Genomic DNA, 22184 nt, shown 5'->3' on the forward strand with positions numbered 1-22184 from the left:
GAACTGTCGTTTGAAAATCAGAGAGCACATTCATTTTCAGCATAAGCGAAAATTCTCTTCCCTCTGTTTTATTCCCAGCATTCAGAATCCAGACACAAGTTCTCCACGGGGAAGTACATGCACTGTGCTTACTTTAAGGGGAGAGAGTGTCCATCATCTCATACCCAGGAGATCTACCGTGACCACCTTGTCCGTGACTTAGATGTTGGAAGAGTCACATCTGCAGTCCTCCAGGGTAGCCCGGTGCCCGTGAGGTAAGGTGCCCTGCTTTGCTCGATATCCTAGTGGAAAGGCTCCTGCTCAGAAAACTGCCAGGCTCCTCTTCTCCCAGGGAGAATTCTGTGGTCCAGGGGATCCCCTTCTGAAAGAGGGTCTGCTTAGATTTGTCAGGGAAAGTCGTTGAGCAATGCAAACAACAAAAATGAGCCCCAAACCAAAGACCCTAAAAAAGGAGAAGAAGACACTGGAAAGAGAGGCAATTCTGCCTACCCAGCAGGCACCAATCTCACCTGCAGTCAGAAGCCCAGAGTCAAAGTTTGTCTCTGATACCAACTGGCTGTGTGACTTTGGGAAGCTCACCCAACCTCTCTGATCCTCCAAAATTGTGCTTTGTAAAATAAGCATAATGATGCCAATCTTCTGGTATTAAGGATGACATTTGTGTGAGTTTCACAAAATGGAAAATGCCTTGTGATTATGGAGCTGATTATAAACATATCTGCCTAAAGTAAGCATTGAGAACAACCCACATGGACTGTGTGTGTGGGTGTCCCTAAGCTTGCCCACCAGGGGGCCTTAAGTGGGATTCTAAGAACCACCGGAAGATCTGAAAAGGTGTCTCCTACAGATGAAAGGTGTGTCCTAAAAGCCAGTTGCTTTCCGTGGGTGACTACAGGCCACCCTCCAGTGGGTGGCTGTTGTTTCCTGTGCACCCCCCCGACCCCCTGGCCCAGGGACAGGTTGGGGGACCTGGCCGCACGGCTCCCATGCCTTCCTGCACTCCAGGCTCTGTGGTTCCCAAGGTGCTTCCTTTTGCCCCATCTTTTAAATTTTCCCAGTAAACCTGTTAGGCGAGCCGAGCAGATATAAACCCTGTCTTCACCCACATACGCCTCGGGATGACTGGCCTGAGGCCACAGAGCTCAAAATGACAGTGCCCGGAAACCCAGCTTGGAGGGTTAGCTGGGATTTGAGCCCAGGTTTTTAAAAACCTTTGCCTGTAGACCGGGCCATGAGCCCATGAGCCATGAGCCCAAGCTTAACCAAAGCCCTATGGGTCCCAGTCCATGAGGTGAACGGCCCCCCACAGACACAGCATTCCCTGGCAGGCCTGGCAGGACCCCCAACATCTCTTTCTACCCATGGCTTTTTATTTCTTTGCAGATGTCTCCAAGGGGACCAGCAGGGACGTGCCCTCCCCATCGTGGTCCTCGCTCCCTGTGTGTAATTGGGGCACACCGTGCTGGCCCTACACGGTGATGAATGAGCTCCTTCAGGCAAGCCGGCAGTGACTGAAGCCCTGCCAGCCCCACGGGCTGCTCCTGGGCAGCGCCGTGCCCTCAGATGCGATTAGCCCCGTGTGTCACCATGCTTGGCAGCAGTTCCCGGAGGCAGGGAGGCCTTTGTTCGCGCCATTGTCCTGTCAACTGGCCCTAACTTCGTTTGGCTGCCAGCTGGCTTGGCCTTTTGCATCATCCTAGCCTGCTCTCTCCTCCCTTGGGTCATGGTCAGTCTGTCATCCCAGATTTTTCAGGGAATATCCAGGGTGTGTGTGCGAAGCTCCCGTGTCTTCCCCCAGAGCAGCTTTGAAATTCACGTTGTGGACCATGAACACGTCCTGCGTGGTCCGGGAGGCAGGCTTTCTGGGACCCCCCCCAGCCTCACCCCGGTGGGTGCAGAGGAGGAGGAATTGCATGTGGTAGACAGGCTCTCCTGACTGCGGAGCGGAGCCGCATTCAGACATTCAGTGCTTCCACACAGTTTAACTGAGCACCTACTGCGTGCCAGGCACTGTTCCAGGCAATATTGCAATAAAGTAGTGAGCGATAAAGACGAAAAGCCCCTGCTCTATGGAGCCACATTCTGAGGTGGGGAAGGGAGCAAGAAGAAATGAAAACTAGGTTAAAATATGCAATGGAGAAAAACAGAACAGTGAAGAAAAAGCCTGCGGCAGGGGATGCTGATCAGAGTGGCCTCCACATGCCCAGCACAGAGCAGACCCTGGACTCCGATCTGGCCAGGTCCTTAGACATGGATCTGATTCCCAGGTCCCAGCTGTGGGTGGCTAGAGCTGCTAGGATGGAAGGACCCCCCCGACCCCGGTTACCCGCCAACCCTGCCAGCAGGGGTATAGCCGCCAGCTGGACTCCACCCTGTGCAACCCCCTCCACCCAAGCCTGCCCAAACCTCCTCTCCTCTATTTTTTCCTCCTCCCACCCACGCATACTGACGTGGCTGCCGTCCAGACCTGGTTCAGCCCAGGCTGGGGGAGCCAGGCTAGCCAGCAGACCATAGCAGTGCCGAGATCAGTGACCTGGCAGGGCCTGTGCGTGAGCTGTGGAAACCCCGAGGGGGGCAGGGTCTTTGCAGGGGGCTGTCCTGTGCACTGGAGGATGGTGAGCGGCCTTCCGGGCCTCTACCCACCAGTTGCCCCTAGCACCCCCCCCCCCGAATGATGACAAAACCATCTGCTCACACTGCTGGGTGTCCCCTTTTGCAAAGTGCCCTTCCGTTGAGAACCACTGTTTGAACTCAACATCATTCAACTTTTTTGACCAAGAAGCACTTTTAGCTGGGGGTGGGGGGGGGGTCTCTCAATACGGCATGTACCCTGTGCCGTCCTAGACAGTCGGGGTAGCGCTGCTTCTGGGTGAAGCCAATTCCCTGCTACAGGGTCCAGGGCCTTGGGCTCTAGGCCTGGTGTTCGAGCTGTGGCTCCTACCACATCTGTTTCTACCTTTTGCCTCACAAAGACTGACAGTTTGTCATTGCCTGTACACACTCTGCATTACGTGTCCTGGACCTTCGCTTGGCTGCTCCTGTCCCGCTGCCCGCAGTGCCCTTCCCACCCTGCCTCCCCTGGTCCACAGGTTCATTCTTCAGGATTCCACTTGGGCTTCATCTCCTGAGGGAAACCGCCCCTGAAGCCCGGACAGGGCTGAGAGGCCCACTTTGCTCCTCAGCTCCCAGAGCACCTGGCCGTGGTCCTTCCCACCTCCGAGGCCTTAGACAGCCCTAGAGTGCCTCCATCCTGCTGTGTGGGTGGCTGGGCCCCCTCGTATAGGGAGTGAGGCAGTCCCCTCTCCCACTGGACCTGCAAAGCAGAGACTCTCGTCTTTTCCTCTCTAGAAGCTGACAAATTGTTCGGCACAGAGTACATTCTCAGTAAAGGTCACAGTGAATCGACAAGTAAAGAGAAAACAAAGATGGGTGTGATAAAGGGAGTGAGGACAAGAGAACACAGGCTTGAGGAGGGAAAGACCCAGGAGGAATATTCTTTTTACAGCTCAGGAAGGGATGGCGAAGCTGCCTGTCTCGTTTCTTTCTCCTTTGGGCTAAATACGTCAATTGCTTTAACCTTTAATCTCACATCTGTCTCCTTTTCCCAGCCCTCTGATTGAACGTCTCTGTCATTCGCATCCTTCCATGCCTTCTCCACCTTTTCCAGAGCCTGCTTTTGTGCTTCGTGTGTGTTTGGAGCAGCAGGAGCGCACGGCCTGTCTCCCTCGAGCCAGAGCATCCCTTCCACTTAATTAGCCTGAGATTCCACAATTCCCTGAGCCTCCCCCTCCCCCTGGCCTGGTGGCAGCGGAGAGGAGCAAATTATTTTCACAGAGAGTGGAGAGAATTGAATTGGTGATTATACTAATTATTTCCTTTCCTGTGTCGGGACTCTCCCCAGGGAGCCCACGTCTGGGGCCAGGAGGGTGGGCAGGGAAGGGGCGAGGAATGTGGCGGACGAAGCCCTGGGCTCTGAGCTGGGGTGTGGAGAGTCTGCACTGGGGAGACACCTGCGGGATGTGGCTTCTCCACAGAGTTAGGCTCTTCGGGTATGAAGGGGGCCTGCGCACATTCTGGGCTCTTTCATCCACAGCATGACCTGTGAGGGAGACACAGTCCCGAGGTCACCTGCCTGAGGGGAAAACACAGCAGAGAGGGGGGGTCGTCGTTCCAACCTAGACCGTGTCACTGCCAGTCCGGATGGTTTCCCTTTTCTCACAGCCCCTCCTCATGGTGGACACTTGGGAGCCGTGATGGCCGAGGAGGCAGTGTTGGGGCCAGAGGCCCTTTAGCAGCCCTGGTGCTGTACGGCCTGGGCCCAGGACGCAGCTGGCCAGCCTGTTGCTCTCTAGTTGGCAGCTGCCCTCAAACCACTTGAACTAGAACTTCTGTCACACGTTCCTTCTGTCCGGCCTGCCTGTGCCGCCCGCCTCCGCTCTCCACACAGCAGCTGTCTCGGGCGCCATCCGGACCCCTCACCCTTCAACAACCCAGCAAAGTCCTGCCACGCTGGTTCTGTTTGTCACTGGGGCTGGCTGGTGTTTGCCAGTCAGCAAATGTCTGTTGAGGGCCGGGCACAGTTCTGGGTGACGGAGGTGCAGAGCAGGACGAGGCCGAGCTCCTGCTCTCAGGGACACCGCCCCCACCTCGGGGAGCAGGGGTGGGACAAGTGTAGTCGGGGGAGAGACAGAGGACCCTGTGCGCCCCAGGACCTGCCTTGCTGTTTAATGAAGTCTGGCTCCGCTGCAGACTCAGAGGCAGCTCTGAGGTGGAGAATCCTGTGGCGGCCGCCGCTGGGGCTGATGCCACCTCTGTCCCCAACCCATGCGCAGAAGCAGCAGGCGATGCCCCTCACGGATGCCCTTCCTCCCCCAGCACACGGAGACTCCGGGATGCTTAGCGAGAGACCCAGGAGGCTCCTGAAGGGACGCAGGGTCTGTCAGTTCTGCCCACGGTGGTGGTGACGGTCCTTGAGCCTGGATGTGGTTCTTCCCGAAGCAGAGTGCTGTGGCCCAACTTCAGGCCACCCTGGTGGGAGGCAGTAGGTGGAGAGATGAACAACACAGGTGGACACCTAGGTGCCAGCTAGGGCCGGTGACCCGACCACTCTGTGCCTCATTTTCCCTGTATGGTAGGAGCCGCATTAGGCCTGCTTCACGGGAGTGAGGGTGGATTAAGGGAGACACACAGCGGACAGCATGGAGGGCACATGGCAAGGGCTCAGTAACCGACAGCTCGGTTGCCTCATAGCACCTTACAGCGGAGGGCCTCCTTCTGCCTTCTCATTCACACCTCCTCGGCCACCGGCCAGAGTCCAGAGAGTGAACCGTCCGGGAAGGATGCAGTGAAAAAAACACTCGACCACATCCGGAACGTCCCTGCTGTGGCTGGTCCTTGACCGTGGGCTTCCCCAGGGAGCTGCTCTGTGGGAGAATGAACCCAAATCCTGGCTCTGCCATGCCCCTAGCGGAGGCCTTGGGGAAGTCACCCAAACTCGCCCAGCCTCAGTTTCCCCCTGTCAACTGTGGGTGGTACCACCTCCCTCGAATACGAGTTGAGATCATTAAGTAATATGAGGGAGGAGCGGCTACCTTCCTTCACTTATGGTAAGGCGTGGGGGGACAGAGAGCCAAAGGAGGCCAACAGGAAGCCGAGGGAGGTGGTCCTGAGCCAGAGGGAGACAGGTGGCCCTAGACGGGAGTCCGGGATACCAGCAGCTACACTTAGAGCACTCGCTGTGAGCTGGCACCATGTGGAAGGTTCTCTACCTGACGCACCTCGCTGAATCTAACAAAATCCTCACGAACTAGGCATTATCCCCATTTCACAGATGAGGAAAGCAGAGGCTGGAGCAATCAGAGAACCTGCCAAAGGTGGTCTGGTTTAGAAGTGGCAGAGCCAGGATCCAAACCAGAGCCGTCTACCGTCACAGCCCCTCCACAGTGCTGCCTGCTGGGGGTGAGGTGTGGGGTCTGTCCTGCTGGACCTGAGGAGCGAGTCTCTACGTCCCTCACTGTAATGTGGGCGTCGTCATTCCAGCTCCGCAGGACACGTGTGACCTAGACTGGGTGGTCCTTGCCCCTCTCCAGCCTTCGGCAGGAAACACTTTATAAGCAGAAGATCACTTATCCGCCTTGCTGCCTGGAGCCAGATCTCTTGCCATGCCAAATTGTTGGAATGATTCAGTGACAAGTGTGTTATTAAGAAGAAATTTATGATGCCTTATTCAGAGTGAGTCACCGAATCCCGGTGGTGAGAGGCGTGGGGAAGGGGTCCTCCGCTGAGACAAGCTAACTTGGGGACCTGGGCCCCAGCTGCCCTGGGCCTGGCTACCTCCCCAGACCCCCACTAGAGGGTCAGCACAGACGGTGACGCGTGTGGGTGGGGCGTGGGGTGGGGAGACAGCCTTCCACCTTAGGGAAAGATGGTGCCCTGTGCCCTGTGGTGGGTTTGCACGGACCTCACAGTGGGCATGAGGGGCTCCAAGACTGTGCTCGTCGGGACGAGAAGCCACAGCCTCCAGGAACAGGGGCTCCCATGAAGGAAAGTCGGAGGGAAGTCTCAGGGGCCAAGAGCGAGGAGCCAGCCTGGGGAGGGGAGGTTTCCGGGGCCATGGAGATGGGGGTCGGGGCGGTGGGAGGACTCGACCTGGGTGAGTGGTGGGAAAATGATCACCGAGCCTCTGGCAGATCCACTAAAGGAATCGGGGGAAATTGATAGAAGAAACTAAGAAATGGGAAAGAGGTGTGGGGGTGATTTGTTCTCAAAAATATGATCTAAGCAATAGAACTTAGGTGACTATTTTGAAATCTGGAGTTAAGAGCAGGAAAAACAAGCTGCCGCTGAGTTGTAAGCAGTTGTCTCTGGGGAGCAGAGAAGGTCGGGCTGGCTCCTGCTGTGCCTTTCAGCCCTGTTGGATTTTCCACAATGGATGTTGTTGGTCACGTGAGTAAGACCAACATGAGTTTTTATACGCAAATCAAGAGCGTGGGCTCGAGAGTTTGATCACCGTGTTTAAATCTCTCTGGACCCTTGCTGGTGGCAGGACCTGGGTCAAGCCTCAGCCTCAGTTTCCCTATCTCCCTTGCAGAACTGAGGTGAGGACCCGACATTATTTCTGTACTAGGCCCAGCACAGAGTACGTGCTCAGTAAATGACAGTCATTGTGGATTTTAAGACTCCTGAGAAATTCCATGGTAGAGAATGAAAGCAAAATCCACTCCCCGAGGTTTGGGAGGAGTCGAGAAAGCCTGGAGAAAGGTCACCCTCGTGTCTGCCAGGAAGCTGTCCAGCTGCTGCTAAGCCTGCAGACCTCCAGCCGCCCCCCCCCAACACCATCAGCTCAGTATCTCGGTTACTAGCGGTGGTGCAGTCGGCTTCCAGAGCCGGTTAGAAGGACCTTCGGGGGTGCCGGGAGCAGCTTTTTCACATAAAGGCCTGATTCATTCCCAGGGGACTTCTGGTGGGCGGGTTTCCTTCTGACACAATTGTCCCACACAGAAAGTTGCCACCGCAGAAGATGGGGCATTCCGCGGGGAGCTGGGAGAAGGCGGGGAGCATACTGGCCTCAAGCAGAGGGGTCCTGTCCCCCAATCTGACTGGGTCCTGGGCTAGAGCTGCCCACAGGGCCCTGGTGTCCCACCCACCCACGGGGGCCTCGGAGGAGGGCCTGAGGCTGAGGACGCTGACCCCCTGACCTCCCTATAGACACGTATTAATTTTTTTTTATTTTTTAAGATTTGATTTATTTATTTGACAGACAGAGACCATAAGTAGGCAGAGAGGCAGGCAGAGAGAGAGCTGAGCAAAGAGCCTGATGCGGTGCTCAATCCCAGGACCCTGGGATCACGACCTGAGTCGAAGGCAGAGGCTTTAACCCACTGAGCCACCAGGCACCCCGACACGTATTAATTTAAACAAATATATTGAATGAGGAAAAGGCTGGAGAGAAAGAGAGACCCTAAAACGTTAACCATACTTCTGAGTGGTGGGATTTGAAGTGCTTTTCACTTCTTCTTGCTGATCTGTATATTTTAATTTTTGTACAGTAATCATACATTCTCTTTGTTCTCAATTAGTAACAATCAGAAAGAGCAAGGTGACGAGTCCCTAAAAAGGGAGTGGGTGCGGTAGGTGACCTCAGCTTGAGAGGTTCAGTAACAGCTGAGAACATGTGAGTCCTCTGGCTTCCAGGATTTCTAGAATTCTGAAAGCCGGCTTGGGGTGGGGCGCAGGACGGTCGTCGAGGCAGGATGAGAATAACGGGCTCGTGCTTCTCCACCACCTAGCACCTGCTAGGTGCTGCTCTCTCACCCACTCAGTCCTTACCATGACCTCGTGACGTAGGCTCAGTCGTCATCCGCACCGGACAGGTGGGGATGGGAGCCGGAGAGGTAAGCACTTGCCCAAGGGGCCAGCTGGCTCTTACGCCCCAGCATCCAGCTGTGGACGCTGGGCCGGCAACCTCCACAGTGCAGCAGCCGAAGGAACACGAGCCAGAGAGCGCGAGGGAAATGCTTACGTGCCAGGGAGTCCCATTCTCTTCCTGAAGAAAAGCTCCTCTTTATTTCCCCGAGGTCTTCCCAGTGGGAGAGCAATTTCGCAGCCATGAACTTAGAAATCCACCACTTTCAGGGGTGCCTGGGTCGCTCAGTCAGTTAAGCATCTGAATCTTGATATCAGGTCATGATCTCAGGATGGAGAGGTTAAGCCCCCTGTCTGGTTCCGTAATCAGTGTGGAGCCTGCTTAAGAGTCTCTCTCCCTCTCTCTGGGCTCCTTCCCTGCTGGTGTGTCTCCCTCTCACACTTAAAAAAGAAGAAAAGATGGAAAGAAGGAAGGAAGGAAGGAGAAAGAAAAAGGGAAGAAGGAAGGAAGGAGGGAAGGGGAAAGTGGGAGGAAGGAAGGGAGGGAGGGAAGAAGGAAGGAAGGAGGGAGGGAGAGAGGAAGGAAGAAAGGAGAAGAAAAAAGAAAAAGGAAAAGAAATCCACCATTTTCCGCTTGCAGCTGAGGCTCCACTGGTATCTACTGAGCATTTCCTCCGTCAGACAGACAACGTTTCAAATGCACTCATCTGTTGATTTCCGTTCTCACTGTGTGTGTCGGTGTCTCCCTCCACGTTACACTGAGTTCCCGGAGACCAGGGACCTCATACACTTGGCTAGTGGACTCGGTACCATCAGCGTCTCGCCCTGTGTCCCCAGATCACTGACTGTTGTGTACTGATGATGTGGCCCTATTTGGTCAGTGAGGACACGGAGACTCAGAGAAGTTAAGGAAAGCACTCGAGATTCCACAGCGGATAAATATTGGAGCTAGGTTTTGAAATTGGATTCTGACCCCAGGAACTGTGGCTCACACTCACCCCCTTGGAGAGTCCTGTCTCAAGGCAGAGTGTGTCACAAGAGACACACCTGTGGCCATCTGGGAACCGCAGCGGCCAACCATCCCAGTGGGCTGCGGTCTAGGGACAGGGGAGGATGCAGCTGGGCCGCAGGAGGAATGAGGACGCGGCAAAGCCAAGAAACAGAGTCACTGACAGGAGAGAGCGCGGAGTGGTGGTCATGGGACCCCAGGCAGGTTAATGACCCTGAGCCTCAAATGGAGGCGGTATCTCAAGGAGTCGTGACAAAGATTAAATGAATACGTACATAATACTTAGTACAGCAGCTAGCCCGTGACAGCGGTGTGTGAGTGTGGGGTGTGGGTGTGCGTGTGGTGGGGGTGGGAGAAACGGCACCAAACTGGATAAATATCCTTGAGTGAGGACCCAGCCCCTTCCGCGTTCTGTGTCCCATGGAGACTATGTGCAAATCCCCAGCAAGGGGTCCCGTAGCCATCCTGGTTGCAGAAAAACCTACCCCCAAATGTAATGACTTGCAACAACCACTATCTTTTTGCTTGCGGTGCTGTGAGTTAGTGATTGAGGCTGCAATCGGTGGGGCCGTCCTGCTGGTCTCACTAATGGGACTGCAGCCCGCGAGGCTGGCAGCGGAGGTGGGTTGGTTGAGGGCAGGCGCTGTCGATGTTTGGGACTGGATAGGACTTCGTTTTGGGTACGCCACGTGCGCCGTGAGCAGTTTGCAGCACCCCGAGCCTCTACCCGCTCAATTCCAGCAGCCCCCCCCACGCCGCCAACACCATATACAATTAGGACAACTAAGAAGATCTCCAGACATGAGCCATTGTTTTCTGGGGGACGGAAGGGCCCTCTGGCTGAGGACCACTGGTCCAGAGGAACCAGCACGAAGACTTGTCTTTACTGCCTGTGGTCTCCTCTTGCAGCAGCCCAGACTTCCTGACAGTAGGCATGGCGGGGGGTGGAGGGCGGCCCCAGCAGCAAGAGAACGCAGGTCCCCATGCTCCTGTGCCTTCTCTGGCATCACACTGGCTGGTGTTCCATTGGCCAGAGCAGACCATATGGTCAAGCCCAGAGCCAGGCTGAGCAGGGGCTGCACCCGGGCGTGGGCGCGGAGGCATACTGGTCTGGAGCGATCACGGTAACGGTGACCGCAGGCACTTGTCCACTGCTACAATGATGAGTGTTGCCTGTGTGCACACGGCACCAGGGGAGGGGTGTGTGACCTCGGCAGGTCTCTTTCTCTCTGTGACCTCATCTGCACATTGAGGAAGGGGCTTTTTCCTGGGTGGTCCCTTGCCTCAGCTTCTCAGATGTGCTGAGAGAGTTGATTTCAGAGAGGCAGTGCCGTAGCAGCAGTGGGGGCTAGGGCCCTGCTATGAAGGGAAATCTCCTTGGTCCTAGAACACCCCAAACTGGCCCTTCCACATAGCTTTCCCCAGGCTAGAAAGCCTTGGATTTTAAAATACAAACAGGACAAAGTAGTTTACAATCCTGCAACATCTTGTGGTTCTCAAAAAAACATCTCCACGCTCCTCTAGGTGAGATAATGTTCAGAGTTTCAGTGTCCTGCCATAATAAAGTCTTAGTTAACTGTGCAGGGCCAGTGATCCTTCCTGGAGGGAAGGGAACTCTGTCATGCAGGAGCCCAGGCCGAGGAGGTGCTCCCCCCTTGACACCGAGCTTCCGTGTTACTCTAGGCGGCGACATCCTACTGGCAGAGGAAAGGAAATGCAAAGAATCATATGGGAAGTAATCACGAGCCAGACCAGGAGTGGCCACTTCCCTCTGCCCACTGGCCACGGACTAGAACTCAGTGGCTATGCAGAGGGACAAGAGCTGGGAGTGAAGGTAGCTGTGAGCCCAGGAAGAAAAGCAAACAGACTTCGTGAACTCAGAGTAGTTTCTGCCACAAAAACACACTTCCTTATGTCTCCATAAGGTCCCTGGTAGGAAGGGATGTTCCTGTGTGCTCCCCGCTGGGGCTCTGTGTGCAGGGACGTAAGGACATGGGCTCACCTTTGAGCGCAGCCTGGTGCTGATTATTAATTAGCATGATGAGTTTGAGCAAGTGGCTTGAAGCCTGTTTCCCCATCCATAAAACGAGGATGATAGTAGTATCCAAGACACATAGCAAAAATTTTGTGAGCCAAAAATTCAGGTAAAATGCCCTTTGGAATCTGCAAAGCACCATACAGTGCCCCTGCTCCCACTGCTCCCCATCTGGGGAGGGCACCCCGGCCCACATCCCCAGGCCTCCTGCAGCCTGCAGGGAGTGTCTGCCCGGACAGTCCCTATCTTCTACAGTCCGGGTTCAACTCAGGTTCCACATTTTCCCTTGACGGTCCAGCGAGACACAAGACTCGCTGTCTCCCATGCATGGTTCTTGTGTCCCCTTGTTCAGAATTCGTCCCTTTGAGTTCGCGTGTCTTTGAGTTCGTTCTTCCTAAATGCCTCTCGGGTTTCCTTGTGCATCATCTCTCCCTGTGTTGTACAGCGGAGTGGGACCCCAACTCTTCCATCCAGGATCCTCCGCCCCTTCTGAATTCTTGTCTTTCCCTCTTGGAAGCACTGTCCTGCTCCTACGCCGTGCTGCAAGTTGAGTTACAGCACATGGGCCTGGGTGCTCGGGGTGGCACGCAGAGCTAGACCCAGCCAGATATGGTCCTGGCCCTTGGGGGGCTTTCTGACTGCCTAGGGGGACAGCCACCAATACAGTCAAGTACCCAGCCACAGAGAAATGCCTGGAAACTGAGTGCTAAGGAGAGGAAACAGGTCTGGATTCTGCGGAGGCTTCCCAGCAGAGGTCAAGTGAACCAGACGTGGCCTTGAAAGTTGCCAGGGATACCAGTAGTGGGAGAGGGAGAGGGAAGCCCCCCTCCCCCCCCATGCAGCATTCTATTCAGGAATGTGGCTCATAGCCCTTAAGGGCAATGAGTGATGGCAGCCTCTGAAAGGCCACTGGGCCTGGTCTCAACTGTCGGAGCCCGTGTTGGATTTTAAAATACACATGGATTTTAAAAAAGCCCGTGTTGGATTGTAAAACCTGACGCAAGGCACTTCTCTCGTCCAGGCCTCAGTGTCCCCTCCTGTCAAGTGGGTTGATCGCAAAGGCCCAAGGGACCCCTATGGCGAGAAGGCGAAGCCCATGAGCTACAGCGTCAGGACCCCCGGGTCCAGATCTCCAACTGCCCGAGGGGCTTCCGGTGAGTAAATTAATCTCTCTAAGCCTCCGGGTTCTCCTGCTCAGAAGGGAACAATACTGCAGAGCCTAATCGGAACAGCAGAGGTGGCATCCCAGGAGCTCCGGCACAAAACTTGGGAGTGTCATTATGGCGAGGCATATGGTGGCGTATGGAGTGTCATTATGGCGAGGCCAACGAGAAGCCGCGGAGACTGGAGCTTCTCGTGTCGCGTGTGAATCCAGCTATGACAGGTGTTACCGCAGGGGTCCTATGATTCACCATGTTTACGCACACACGTACACACACACACACGTATATTCTCTCTCTGTGTAGATAAGTGAACATGTGTAAAATGCTAGCACGGCGCGTGTGCAATGGGAGTGACTAACTGGTGGCAGGAAACCACGAGCTTCCTGGCCGAGCTGAAGCGTGGGCTCACCGAGAACTGCTCCGTGGGCTGGCGGGACATGTCAGCGAGGGACTCGGGCAGGGCTGAGCCCACGCTGTCCTGGGCCTGCAATATTGCCAGCCCAACTCCACTCTGCTTCCGGGCCACTTTGCTCAGCCCATGGTTGGATCTAGAAATCCCAAGAGGGGAAAAAAAAACCTGACCTGGGCATCACCTGTGATGCCAAGAAAGAACTATTTTTCATGTTCCCAAGAGGACAGCAGGAAGACATGTCAGAGACCACCCTCCTCATTTTCTATAAAAATTCTCAGAATCATGTGCATGACTATTTCTCTGTTGGTCTCTATCATGGGAGAAAAGTTAAGCTTCTTTTTGCCCACAGGGGAAAGCAGTGTCTGAATAAAACCAGCTCCTGGGGTGCCTGGGTGGCTCAGTGGGTTAAGCGTCTGCCTCCAGCTCAGGCCACGATCTCAGGGTCCTGGGATCCAGTCCCCACATTGGGCTCCACACTCAGCGGGGAGCCTGCTTCTCTCTCTCCCTCTCTCTCTGCCCCTTCCCCCATTTGTGCAACCCACCCCTCTCTCTCTCTTAAATAAATAAGTAAAATCTTAAAAAAAAAAAAAAAAAAAAAAAAGCCGGCTCCTACCACTCCAGCCCAGGTGAGAGCCCATTGGCACCAGCCCACCCTGCTGCACAGGGGGGGCCTGCAGGAGGCTTGCTGGGGCAGGGCTGCCTCACCCCTCCCGGTGAGCAGCAGCATGAGGCCATCCACAGATGCTCCTGCACCAGGGAGCTCAGTCAGGAACCGGGGTCCCACATGCGTCCCACACAAGACCTAGCAAGGGCTTTCTGCTACCATCTGGGCTCACCTGCATTCCACATCTTAAAAGCAGAGGTATCAGAGTGGGAGGGGAAGCCAGAGAGCCCCCCCACTCCCTGCACCGCCCTTTACAGATAAAGAACTGAAGCCGGGGAGGGGTTAGCCCTGCTTCCCTGGCTGATTCTTCTCTGTCCTCTCTGTCCTTCCTTCTCACTTCCCAGTCTCTAAGTGTCGGCATGCCCCAGAGCTCAGCGCGTGGACCTCCCACGCTGTCACCCAGGCCTGTGGCTTTGTGTGCCATACATGTGGGGACCACTCTCAACTCTGTGGCTCTGCAGCCCGGACTCTCCCTGCAGAACTTCAGACTCATACATCCAGCTGCCCACTCGGCGCCCCCTCTGGGATGTCTCATGGGCATCACTCTTAGCGTGGGTCCAGACTGAGTTCCTGGTCTTTCCTCCTCCCACACTCGGCTCCATGTGAGTTCATGGCAATTCCATCATTGCTAAAGCCAGTAACCTTGGAGTCACTCTTGGCTTCTGTTTCTAACAGGCTCATTCCCAGACCATCAGCAGAAGCACATACCTACGACTTTTGGCCACCTCTTCCCACCACCACCCCGACCAGCCTGTCGTGAGCCACCAAGGGTCCTTGTTTGGTTTGCTGTAGTCTCCTTCTTCTACTTCCACCCCTGTGCCCTGCAGTGTTTTGTGAACTAACTCGGCAGCGAGGCTATCCTGGAAAGATAAAAGTCAGCTGAGTTCCCTCCTCAGCTCAGACCCCATCCGTTAGTGGTCCTTGTTACCTCTCCATTGAGGTCCTAGCCCCCCACCCCCTGCTCGCTCCACTCCAGCTGCAGTGACCCCCAGTACACCAGGTACACTCCCACCTGGAGGCCTTGGCATTTGCAACTTTGCTGGGACACTTGCCCCCACCCCAGGTGTCTGCATGCCTGCTTCCCGCCCCCCCCCCCCTCCTGGAACTAGCCTCACTCCCCATTCGTACGCAAACACCAGCTTTTCAGTGATGTCTTCCCTAACCTCTTTCATTCAAATTGCACCCCCCCATTTTCTGTCACCCCTTTTTACTTTATTTTTCTCTGTGACACTGCCCACCAAACATACTGTATACATTATTTATTTTGCTTATTATTTTTCTCCCCTAAATGGAATGTAAGTTCCCTAAGGGTAGAGGTTTTTTATCAGACACACAGTAAGTGCTCAATAAATATTTAAATAAATATTTTTTAAGTGCATGAAAGAACAGCAGTCAGTGGTTCTGGTGTGTCTATGTCCACTGTTCCCAAGGACCATTGCACTTTGCCGATGACAGGAAGAGTAAGAAAACACCTTAGATCAAGTCCAATTCCCCCTTCCGCTGAGAGAAGTTGAGGCCTAGGGAGGGAGAGGATATCCCCAAGAATCTGACTTTAGAGCTGGCGCTGGGACCGGGTCCCCCCATCTCCCAAGCCAAGCTCATGCTCTGGTCTCCCTGCCACCCACGGCTGGAGGTCACCCCATCCTGACAGCAATTTCCAACGTCCTGAGCTGAAAATAAGAATAAGGAACTACAGAAAACTGAGAAATGGCGCATGGGAGAGGTTATTTTTAGTTTTGTGGGTTTCTGAGTACATACATATATAGAAAGTTCCGTAACTATGGCTATATATAGGTATTAAACCAAGAAGCAAGTTGAGGGGTGGGTCACCTTTTCCGGGGGTAGCTGTGAGCCTGTTGCGACACGAACAGTTTTGAACCAGAGTGGCCGATTCCAAGGAAACTGGCCTGCTGAGTCAGCTGGAAGCTGCACGCCTCACGTGAGGGGTTCAGAAAGAGTCTGAGGACTTACAGCCTCCCTGTCCTCCTCAGTCAGCCAGAAGCACCCGTGAAATGCCAAGGCCCACCCAACCTAGTAACTGGCTAAGGCTTTTAGAGTCAAAATCTCCCCATTGTAGAGTTAAAAGCCTCATGGGGATTCTGAAGAGGGTCACTGAGCAGAAACCTAGAGCCCCGTCCCTAGCTGACCAGAGACACTTCCCTGGGCCCTAGTCCCTTTGGTCACCATGGAGCACTTCTTGTTAGCCAGACACTGTTCACCACTTGTGATCTCATTTCATACAGCTTACCAGGGAAGTACTTTTATAATTGTCTGCATTTTACAGTTGGAGAAACTGAGGCACAGTGGGTAAGTAATGTGCCCGGGTCTCAGCTTAAGGGGCCGATCCAAGCAGTCTAGCCCCATCATTCCTGTCCTCAACCACCAGGTTATGCCGACCTGGCTGGAGGGCAGAGAGCCTGGGTCAAGGCCCAAACTGTGTGGCCTTCATTCATTCGTCAAGTGTTTACTGAGTGTTGACTATGTGTAGAGAATTCCTGGGCTCTGAGATGCGTGGCTGGGCCGAGGGCCAGATGGCACAGATCTTTGGCTGGACGTTGAGCTAAGTGATGGGTGTGGAGCGAGCACATTGGCTATCCGGGGAAGGTGCGTGATGGCAGGCCTTTCCTCCCACCTGGGGCAGCCTGAGGGAGGCATCCTGATTCATGCTGTAGAAACGGGAGTGAGAGTCTGTCTGCAGGGCAGGAAAAGGCCCAAGCGCTGGCGTCAGAGCAGATCCTCCCTTCGTGTAGATTATGTTATAGGTGGGGAGACACAGTGACCACAAATAAATGAGATAATTAAGATGGTTATAAGGGATCTAAACAAAACAGGGTGATAGGTTGTTATAGGTTGAACTGTGTTCCCCCAAAAAGGTACACGCTGAGGTCCTGCTGAATGTGGCCTTATTTGGAGAAAGGATCTTTCCTGTGGTAATCGAGCTAAAATGAGACCAGGGTGGGCTCCAATCCAGTATGACTGATGTCCATAGAAAAAGGGGAAACTTGGAGACACATACACAGAGAGAATGCCCTAGAAGATGAAGCCAGAGATCACAGTGATCCACCTACAAGCCGAGGAACAGCCAAGATTGCCACAAACCACCAGAAGCTGGGAGAGAGGCCTGGGACAGATTCTCCTCCCTGCGCTCAGAAGGGACCAGCCTCTCTGACATCTTTATCGTGGGCTTCTAGCCTCTGGGACTGTGAGAAAATAAATCTCTGTGGCTTAAGCCACCCAGTCGGTGGTGCTTGGTTACGTAAAACCGAACTGACAGAGGGACGGAGCGTGTGTGGAGAACAGGGATACTTCAGCTAACACAGGGGACGAGGCCCATCTGAGGAGGGGACACACGGGCTGAGTCCTGCACACGGAGAAGAAGACTGTCCTGGGAGATCTGCGGAAGATCCACGCCCCAGAGATGGAAACGGGCTTCGGCATTTCTAAGGCCGGGGTGGGGAGCGGGGGATGGCAGGTCCAGGTAGCTGGAGCAGGGGGAGTGAGGGCGGAGAGGGTCAAGGTGAGGTGAGATGAAAGGCAGAGGTCAAAGGAGGGAGGGCCCTGGGACATGGGAGATGCTGGGCACGTGGGTTTCACAGGAACTGCAGTGGGAAGCCAGTGGAGGGAGTGAGGTGTGACCCAACTTTCCCCTTCAAAAGATTCCCTGGCTGCTTCGTGGAAAAAGCACTTTTCCTGGGTAGGTGGAGATCAGTTAGCAAGTGAGGCTCATGTTCCACGGAGAAATGCGAGGGAGGGATGGTCTGGGTGGTGGTAACTCTGGAGAACCCCAACAGGACTTAGCGTCTGGGATGAGAGGAAATCGAGGCATCGAGGAGGACCCCCAGGACTTTGGTCCAAGCAACTGAAAGAGCAGCAGCGCTTAATTTTCACAGTGGGAGAAGGAAGGGGGGCAGAGGAGGGGGCTCCTTGAGGGGGAAGACCGACAGCCAGCTTCCATCCAAATAAGATTTGTAAGATGAGGACCAAAGGGAAATCAGAGACATCGTCGCCGTGCTAGGACTCCTAGCTGGAGGGAGACAGACATGTAAGCAAATACTAGAGATACCACATACCAAGTAGCTGGCTGCCCACAGCTGAGGAAATTACTCTGAGGAAGTTGGAGAAAAGAGGAAAGGTTTGTGTTTTGTTTTTTTTCCAAAATAACTTGACTTACATAAATGTTGTAAAAATAATACAAAGAATTCCCGAAGATCTTTCATCTAGCTTCCCCAAATGTTGACATCCCACAGATTGACAGCGCTGAGCTCAAAACGGGAATCAACATGAGCTCCAAACCTCATTCAGATTTTATCAGTTGCCTCACTAATGTCCTCTGTGGGTCCAGGAGCCAATCCAGGCCCATTCACAGCCCGTGGCTGTCGTCTGTCCTTAGGCTGCTCCAGCCTGGGACAGCGGGACTAGACGGTGATGCTGTCGGACATCCCTCAGTTTGGGTTTGACTGCTGTTTGCTCAGGTCGTGTTTTCGACAACGAAGCTACAGAAGTGGGCGCCCGGGTGGCTCAGTCGGTTAAGCGTCAGCCGTCGGCTCAGGTCATGATCTCGGGGTCCTGGAATTGAGCCCCACATCGGGCTCCCTGCTCAGCGGGGAGCCTGCTTCTCCCTCTCTCTTTGCCTCTCCCCCTGCTCATGCACATGTGCTCTTTCTCCGTCTTTCAAGTAAATAAATAAAATCTTAAAAAAAAAAAAAAAGCACCATAGAAGCAATGCGGTGCCCTTCCCAGCACGTTGCCTTGGGTTGTGCCTGAGGCCAGTCTGTCGCATGACTCCTTATTCTGGCTCTGATCCCCTGGGTAGGGCAGTGCCTTCTAGGTTTTCCACTGTCAAGATACCCTTTTCGTCTTTGCAATTAACAAGCATCTTGTGAGGAAATACTCTGAGATACGTAAACATCCTGCGTCTCATCACATTTTCACCCACCAATGTTTGTTTCCACTGATGATTCCTGCTTAAAACAATCATTACTGTGGGTGTTTGCCAAATGGTAGCTTTCTATTTCCACGGTTCCTTCTAACATCTGTTCATTGGAAATTTGCTGTAAAAAAGAGCTTCCCTTCTCCCTTTTATTTATTCAAATACTTGTCTAGGGACCTGTCTCATGGCTCAGTGGGTTAAGCATCTGCCTTTAGCTCAGGTCATGGTCTTAGGGTCCCTGCTCAGTGGGGAGTCTGCTTCTCCTTCTCCCTCTGCTTCTCCTGACCCCCACCGCTCACTGCTCATGCTCTCTCACGAGAGAACACAATCTCTCTCTCTCAAATAAATAAATACATAAAATCTTTTTTAGAAATACTTGTCTATATCGGGATGGACCCATTATTTCTTATTTTGCCTTTAATTTATGTTATAGTCCATTTTGATTATTTTGCTACTTGAAATTGCCTCAAATTTGGCCACCTTGAGCCCCATCAGATTGACTCCTGTGTTCAAAAGGAAAGTTTTGAGTTGGTTCTTAAACGAGGCGTAGGGGCTGGTCCAGAGGAGGGAGAACAGAAGCTTCCAGCCTTGAGATGACCCTGAGGGCAACCATGGACCATCTACACCCCGTGCTCTCTGAGGATGCTGCCCGGCCTCTGGGCTCACTATTCCTGACCACGAGGGCCGGGATGATGCCGCCGTGTGCCTTGCTCAGAGCGAGACACCTCCACTGACCATCTTCTCCCCCACCAACCCCCCAGGAATTTCCTAGGGACCAGCCCTCTGGGGATGCAATTTTACTACAGCTCTTTCCAGCACTGGGCCTTTAGTGCATCTGCCTGGATTTGCTCAAGAGTGGCCCTCTGCCCAGCCCACTGACCCCTCCAGCCCCTTCCTGCCCACCACGGCCCTGCAAGACTGGCCGTCCCTCAGGGTTGTGGTGTCCCCACAGCTTGGCCAGTGACTGAAGGCTGTTCTCCTGACTTCCCTGCCTGAAGGGCTGGTCTCAGGGGAAGGCGGTGCGGCTTTCGGAGTTACGGAGTGACAGAACCACATGTCCTAGAGGCCATCTAGGTGAGACTGGCTATTGTTTTGACTGGTTTGTAGTCATTTCTTCATCTAGGGCCTCTGTGATGTCTTAAGGGAATACCCAGTAGTTTACCTAGTGGGCAAATGGGGCAGGAAAGTGGCAGCTGGATGACAATGAGTCTGGTCCAGAGGTCTGCCCGCAGGGATGGAGCTGGGTCCCAAAGGCAGAATGCCTTATCTGATGGCACAGGGACAGCCGATGGCTAGGGAAGAGTAGGACCCACTGTTATGACTCCTTGTGTCCTCACCACTTCACCGTCCCCGTCTTTTCTCCTCCTTGTTTCTCAGCTACTGATGAGGCCACAGTCTGGGCACACTTGTCCATTTCCCTCGTGGCCCAGCAGGAAGAGAGACAGAGGCCATTCTTCTGGCCCCTTTCTGGGGCAGAGCCTCTAGGCACAGGAGCAACATGGATCCCTCGCCCACAGGGAAGGAGAGCTGTCCTGGGTCGTTCAGCAGGGGCAAGGCTGAGGTCAGGTCCAGGCTCACCTTGCGACCTCTCCTGGCTGGAGGAGTGACCTCCCCCAGACCCAGCACTGAAGGGCTAGAGTCTGGCCACCTTTTCTGCCTTCGTTTATTCGTCCTTCAGGACAGGATTAGAAACAGGGTCCACTCTTTTTCTCTTTCAAATTTCAAGATAGCTTCAAGATAGGTTAAATATCCACATGATTAAAATTCAAGAAGTACAAAATTTCCACCGTAGGAAGTCTCCTTTCCAACTCCGTCCTTCGGACACCCCACCCAGGGCAGTTGCTGTGGTTTCGTTTCTTGTGCCGCTTTCCAGAAGGAGTCTGTGTCAGACCAGCAAACTTTTGCTGTGCAGGACCAGATAGTGAATGTTTTTGGCTTTGCAGGTCCAGAGTCCTCTTTCACATCACTCAACTGCTGCTGTGGTGGGAAAGCAGGTGATGCGTACAAGAATACAGGTGTCTGTGTCCCAGTGAAAGTTGATTTATGGACACCGACATTTGGATTTCATGTGATTTTCACGTATCACAAGATATTATTCTTGTGCCGTCAGTTAAGCATCTAGTTCTTGAGTTTGGCTCAGGTCCTGATCTCAGGGCTGTGAGATCAATCCCCGCCTTGGGCTCTGCTCTGAGCGTGGAGCCTGCTTCAGATTCTCTCTCGCCTTCTGCCATCTGCCCCTCCCACCCCCACTGGTGCCTGCGTTCTCTTTCTCTACAGCAAAGCAAAGCAAAACTCTGAACAGCCTTCCTTCCCCCAGGCTCCTCCGCCTCCCTTGACATCCCTTTAAAGCCTTCATCTTGTTCCCTCAGCAGTAGTTCATGTGTCACGCACGGAGAGCTTCACAAGCCCTGGCCCTGGCTTGTCTCTGCAGAGAGGCTCTGACCCCACCTCTCTGTCCCCTTGGCCCTGCCCCAGGCCAGCTTTTTCCAAGTATGTCTCGGACTCCAGCCTCCTAATGGGTCCTCGACCTTCACTCTCCCTCCACTGGTCCTTCCTCCCCCAGAAGGATGCATCAGAGTCACAAACGTAATTCTGAAGGCCCCGTGTATAGTTCACAGATCTGTGCAGGGAAGACCACACTCCCTAGGGTGGTGTTTAAGACCCCCGCCCCACCACAGTCTGACCCCTTCCCACTATAGCTTAATCACTATGAGTAGACGCTGGTGCCGAACTGGGCTGAATTTGGGCTCTCCTCAGAGGTTTGACATTGGGCGAACAAACCTTTCCTTGGTGAGAGCTTAGTTTCCTGGCCTGTAAAATGGGCAGAACAGCAGCCCTCACCTTCTCGGGTTATTGTGAGTTAATTCACATTAAGTACTTAGAAGGTGGCTGGTGCCTCATACCCACGCAGAGCAGGCTGGCCACGGTTATTTTTATTTTCAAACTCAATCATCGCTTTACCTCCCACGGTTCACTGTCTAGGGCTCCCACCGCCATAGCCTCGCTAGGCTGTGACCATTTTGGAATCACTCCATGCTGGTGACCTTGCTGTGACCTGTTCCCTCTGTTCCTTCAGGCTGGACGAGCCCTCCCCATCTTGCCCACCATTGAAACACCACTGGTTTTCCGAAGCCCAGCTCAGAGGCAGCTCCCCGTCGAGGCCCCAGACCTCACCTCCTTGGTATTTCGCCCTCCCTCTCTACTTCCGTGATTGCCTTTCCACATCTACTCTCAGGAGAATTGTATATGCTTATGCCATCCCCCAGCGAGATTGTTGACTCCCTCCCTGAGGGCAAGCCTGGGGGTCTTTCTCATCCCTGAGCTCCCCCCAGCACTTAGCCCAGACACCTGCATGGGGCACGTGTACGGTGAATGCCTTGAGATGTCCCTGCGAGCTTGAGCTCTGGCGATACCGGATGTGGACGTGTGAAGAAATAAGTCCATTGCCCGCCGAGGGACTCAGTACCTCTACAGGGTCTAGAACCCATGCGCTTATACACAAAATGGACTAAGTTTTCCCAAACCTCGGAGGTGGGCTGGAGGTCCACCAGCCTCTGCTGGTCCATTCCCCCATCACACGCCTGTGAGGTCACAAATCCCGCAGGAC

The 22184-nt window shown here is 54.1% G+C and overlaps 1 long non-coding RNA gene across 1 annotated transcript in view; it reads left to right on the plus strand.

The window, feature by feature from the left end:
• LOC123927499 overlaps window positions 1-14595 on the plus strand; it is a 51964-nt gene extending 37369 nt beyond the window's left edge. The window contains exons 3-5 of the long non-coding RNA XR_006815476.1: window positions 79-254; window positions 12430-12562; window positions 14323-14595. This is a non-coding gene — a long non-coding RNA (uncharacterized LOC123927499). The remainder of the gene's footprint in view (window positions 1-78; window positions 255-12429; window positions 12563-14322) is intronic.
• Window positions 14596-22184: the final 7589 nt, after the last annotated feature.

The sequence above is a fragment of the Meles meles genome, chromosome 17 (assembly GCF_922984935.1).
Source record: "Meles meles chromosome 17, mMelMel3.1 paternal haplotype, whole genome shotgun sequence".
NCBI lineage: Eukaryota > Metazoa > Chordata > Mammalia > Carnivora > Mustelidae > Meles > Meles meles.